Here is a 6,000-nt window from a genome sequence, read left to right on the forward strand (position 1 = left end):
TTCTAGCTAAGGTATTTCCACCCCAACCCCTTTTCATAGGTTTATTAATATATAATCTGGAGTAATGAAAAACATGAGGCAAAACTGTTGCCTCCTGTTTTTCAATTAACTCAAACTTAAAATGAGGCCCTTGGTTATTTGTAAAGATTGTGCAAGGAAAGAAAATGGATATACAGTCAGCCTATTTCTGTACTAAATAGAATGTCTTAAGTAATTGTTGATATCATTTGTACATAGGTACGATGTGTCAGTGAGATACATGTATGTCTCTCAGACACACAAACGGATGTAAAAAATCATTTTTAAACAATGTATATAATTTCCCTTTGGAAGATACATGTTTTGTATTGTTATCAATCAAGTGGTATACCTTTTGGATCTTTATGTATAATAGTCTATGTATAATTGTAAATAAGAGATGAAATCTTTTGCATGGATGTATACATTTGCAAGTCTACACGAATGTATAGAATTTACTTTTTATTTAAAAGTTGTGGTTACCTGCTGCATGAGAAATGCATGGGAGCCCCTGTGCATCTGTGCATTTGACAACATGTTGCAAATCAAATGTGAATTAAAACACATGTACTATGTTTCTGAATACGACTTCTGGTGTGGTATTTTTCTTTTTTTTTTACTTTGTGAAAGCATGTGCTTTAAATCCATGAGTCAAAGCAAGTTAAACTTATTTCTATTACAAGTGACTTTTTTTAAATGTATTTTACTTCTAGTTAATATCAAGGCAGGAGAATTCAGATGTTATAGTATTGCAATTAAATTGTTATTTTAATTGATGCACAGAGTTCCTAGGTTGATCCGATTGGTTTCAAATATGTTAGCATTTTTCCTACCGCTTTTGTTGGAATTGGTCAATCTTAGTGTGCCTTTGAAACCTTTCTGCATACCTACAACATGACATTTTAGTGTATACTTCCAAATGGGTTTTTGAATAAAAGATGCATAATTGCATTTCAGAATGACTTGCGTTTTCCACCACCTTCTGCCAGCCACGTTAATTCCTTTTCGATTGTCCTGGTCACATATTTGAGAATTCAAATTCCAAGTTTTTGTTTAACTTAATTCCTTACAACTATTTTGTTGGAGGGTTATGAATTCTCTTTCCAAGAGCAAATCTACTCTGTGACAGTAAAAACACATAATTACAGTACAACTCTTCCCTGAAAGGAAATTGAAAGAAAAAAGTCGGGGTTCCTCAACGATGATGCAAATTAATGCACCCATAGTATCTGCTTATGTTAAGAGAGTTTTGAATCTAACTGAGGGAATAAAAACATCACATAATATAGTATTAGATTCAACAATTCTTGTGATTCCAGCAATATGAAAACGGGTAAGCCAAGACTACTTGAGATGAGCTTACGTTTTTAATGAATTGTTCTTCAAACCCACATCTTTAGACCACCAGAAATGCCGAGATTTGCAATAAATGATCACAGTTTAAAACAGTGAACAGTTAAAGAACCTGAGGCTTGGAGACATTGATTTAATAGTATTTTTTTTATGCTGTAAATGCCCAATTTAATAGTACTTAACTTTGATGTTGGAAACTAAGGGTTGAGCTGACCCTACAAAGTTATAACCATGTACCTAGTGGTAAGACAAATATCCAAAATGAGTGCTGAACTGACTTGGCTCTCTTGATTTGGCAAGTTAAGCAAGTGTACGTTCAGACGTTAGATTTTGTTATGTTCAGCTCACTCAGGAGAGTGAGCATTACAGCAAATGGTACAAGTGGGGTCCACATCCTTGGATCTTATTTGGACTTTTCGCTTTCACTTGAAATGGGGAGGACTGGGAGGAAGCTCTCCCAGTAGGAAAATACCTTGCCAGAGTCTTGTGCAGGATAACCAGCCGTATGACCTTTGACTTGCATGCCCAGTCAGTTCTTTGATGCCTGAAGCAAATTCCTCTGAAGTGTGGGCAGGAAACAGTTGGAGTACAAAGAGGTTTTCATCTCTGATAAGCTAGGTTTTCATCTCTGATAAGCTAGGAAGGGACCAACTGAGGAATTTGGAAGGAGAAGGAAAAAGCAGCATTGCGCCAAATAAGAAAATGTTACGCCCAAACCGTTGCAGAAAAACCCCTTTCTTTTCAGTAAGCTGCAAATCCATCCAGTAGTTCTTAAAAAATGTGACGGTGAGATGGCGATGCGTGCCATTTCGCTTCACAGCCGGAGGAGACTTGGATACTTGGAGCTGTGACCCTTCGTGTTGGAGCGTTTGAGAGCCCCTTCCTGCCTCCCGACGGGAAGACCAAACAGCTCTCTTGCGCTCTCGGTGAGAAAGAGATCCTCCTCACCCTTTGATCATCGTGACGGAGGTTTTGGAGGAGGAGCGGACCGAGCCCTATGTCGGCGCAGGAGGGCGGATGCAGTGAGTGGTCACGGACAGGGAGATGTACCGTGAGACCCGGTGCTCACTGGCGTGTGTGAGCGCTGCGGACTTCCGGGCCCAGCGTCGGAACCCGACCATCTGAAGAGCCAGAGATCTCCTTTCTGCGTCGGGAGATTCCGCTCTCCAGCACTTGCGAGGGGAAGACCAGAGGAACAGTATTGAGACCCGGGAGAGTGGCGGTACCACTTCGGGACTGGTGGGGAGTCCCCGACCGGCTGGGGGGGAGGCGAACCCCTACCGTAGCACCAGGAGAGGGGGTCTGAGGGTCCAGCATTGAGCTCCTGCCCCCGATGATACGGGAGCGGGAATGCCTCCGGGGCCGCTGCGCTTCTTGGACTCTGCCTACGGCAGTTGGCGGTGTAGTTTACGGAGGTCCCCCGCTTTACTACGCATCCCAGTGTTGGATACTGTGCAGCCTCGCTGACTCTAGGAACCCTCTGCTCTCTCATAACGCTGTATCTGGGGATTCGTGATTCGCTCCACCGCTATGCCCAAGACGGGATCTAAAAAGCGAGATCAAGAGCAGGATATAAAGGCTCTCCTAACTTCCCAAACGACTCCCAAACCCCAGAGACATACATTCTCAGTGGACATTCACCCGTCCCCTGCCAAAGACCCTATATCAAACATGTCCCTTTCTAGATCAGATCTGGAGGATATGTTAAGAACACTCAAGCAGGAGATCACTGGGGACATTAAGACGGAGATAACCACCTCTAAAGACACACTGGCCAGGTCTTTGGCAGAACTCGCCTCCCATCTGAATGGTATTGAGACCAGAGTGAATGACCTAGAGGACACTACTTGTGAGTTAACACATGACACAGAGTTGCTCTCGGAATGAGTTCGAGTGATTGAGGACCGTCTCGAGGAGATCTGGGCTAAACAGACGGACCTTGAAAATAGATCTCGGCACAACAATGTGCGCATTCGAGGTATTCCCCTTCAAATTTCTGATCAAGAATTGGCAGACTATGTTAGCGACCTGTTTCGGGGCCTTTTGGGCCTAGCCTCCTCTGACGCCCTGATACTGGACAGAATTCATCGTGTGTATTCTTGTGTACAACAGAGAAGAAATCTGCTCCCGGACGTCCTTACCAGAGTCCATTATTTCCGCCAAAAAGAAGAGATTATGATGGCGGCCAGGAAAACAGAATCTGTTTTAGTTTTGAGGTGTCAATTCGTCTAATTCAGGATTTCTCCCCATATACTTTAGCTTGCTGTCGTCGTCTGCAAAAGGTCTCCACCTGACTTCAGTCCCAGAAAGTCCACTACCGCTGGGGGTTCCCCTGTAAACTGCTTTTTGACTTCCGCAATCAACATTACGCAATCTCTACAGAGATGGAAGCGAGGGAGCTGATGGCGGAGACTGCTGCGACATCCGTGCTGGACCCGGAGGCTCCTTCAAGATCCTAGCCTGCGATCTGCTTCGACAGCCAAAAGAGGGAAGCCTAGGGGCTGGAGGCGGGTGGGTGTTCCCACCTCGCACAGCGAGCAAGCTGCGGGTGTAGGTCAGTTTCGCTGATCCTCGAACAGCCCAAGCAACCGCTCAAATTCTCCTAACTCCCCGCGGTCGGACGATGTCCCTGCCTGATAGCGAATAGCAATAGATATGCAACAGGGACGCGGCCTCAGCTTTCCTGGGGAGGACATGGGGATGGAGCAATAATCGAGTGATGGGCATAGTCTGGTATGTTGTGGATTCCTGACAGATTTAAGAAGTACTAGTGAGCCCGCTTTTGTGGGATAAGACGAGGGCCATGCGGCCTTGTACGGGTCCCCTGGTTGGACTCGGGATTTTGGTTTATTGTAAGAGGATCCCCCTTGAGGGAGGCTTATGCAATGTGCAGGACTGCATACGGTTTCAAAATGGGGGCACCTAAGTCGGTATGTGCCCGTATTTGTTGAAAGTTACTTGTGGTTTCAATGGAAGTTGAGATGAACGAAAGCTACTTGCAACTTCTGATTTATTATACTTTGAGCTGTTATAGCATATTGTTCAACAATGCAACCTGTTTTCTCCCTTGTTCGTTTTTTTTTGTTTTTTTTGTTTTTTTTTGGTTGTCATTCACAATTATTTATATCATTTCTCTTTATTCTTGAACACGATGGTTGGGTCTGCCCCAAATGAAGACTGCCAGTGGTGGGCCAATTTTTGCAACGTCAGTCTCATACCTGCAATATCAGTGGGGTACTTAGGAGGGTGGGTCAGCTGGGGCGCATGGAAGATCTTATTGAAAGTTACTTCTGGACTTCTCAGACCTGGGCTACGAGGGGTTGTGGAGCGATGGTGTGTGATGGCTATCTATTTTAAATATGTATACTGCACGAGGGCACACTGAGTTAGTGCCACCGAATATAACCTGTCTTACCCTCAATGCTCAGGGCCTGAACTCCCCGATGAAACGAAGGGTGTTATTTCACCGCCTGGCGACATATCCTACAGTAATATTCTTACAAGAAACTCACTTGTTGTCGACGGATGAATTTCGCCTGAATGATAAACTTTACCCAACCAAACTCTGCGCCTCTTCGGGGACAAAGAAATGTGGTGTGGCCATTGTTTTTCGGAGGGGGACCCCATTGATAATTCATAGAACTTGGCTGGATAGAGGAGGAAGATATGTTCTAGTGATTGCCACTTTATATGGAAAGAGGGTGACCCTATTATCGCTATATGCACCAAATGTTAATCAACATCAGTTTTTTGCTGCCATATCGGGAATATTGAATGAACATGCTGAGGGTGACCTTATAATTGGGGGTGATTTTAACGCGGTGATTAACCCTTTGGAGGACAAGTCCCTCCCCCCAACTTCAACAGACAAGAAGAACTTTACTGCCTTGACCTCTCTCCTCAGGGAACATTTGTTGATTGAGGGATGGAGATTCTTCCACCAGGGTGAACGGGACTATACTTTCTTCTCTCCTGTGCACAGAGGGTTTTCTAGGTTGGACATATTTCTCCTTTCCGATACCCTTATTCCCCATGTCACAGAAGTAGAGATCCTCCCAAAAGCTCCATCTGATCATGCCCCAGTATTGGTCTCCATGTCTTCACCAAATGTGTCTCCAGTACCTCCTCGAACCTGGAGGCTGAATGAACTTGTGTTGCTAGACTCTCGGGCTTGCTCCTGCATTTCTGATTGCATAGACCAATACTTTGCAGACAATGATACGGGGGAATTGGAATATGCGACAGTGTGGGATGCGGCGAAAGCTGTTATTAGAGGTCAGGTCATAACTCAAACAATTGAGCGTAGTAGAGTTCATAGACAGACCCAGACACAGTTGGAGGCGCAGCTCCAGGAGGAAGCCCTGTAGACGGGCACTTAGAGAGGTACGCATGGCACAGAAAGCTCTTGAAGCCCACCATATGAGCCGAGCAGCCTTGGGTATAATGCACACAAAACAATACTACTATTCTAGAGGGAATAAGGTGAATCGTCTGTTGGCAGCTAAGCTTAGACAGCAGGCAAAGCGCAATCATATAGATTCTCTAAAAGACGCAAAGCTGCGAATTGTGGAGGAATTTTTCAGAGGCCACTCTGCCGCCCATGTAACTGACCCGCAACTAGCGAGGGAA

Source organism: Ambystoma mexicanum, chromosome 7p, assembly GCF_040938575.1.
Source record: "Ambystoma mexicanum isolate Mex_15411 chromosome 7p, UKY_AmexF1_1, whole genome shotgun sequence".
Taxonomy (NCBI): domain Eukaryota; kingdom Metazoa; phylum Chordata; class Amphibia; order Caudata; family Ambystomatidae; genus Ambystoma; species Ambystoma mexicanum.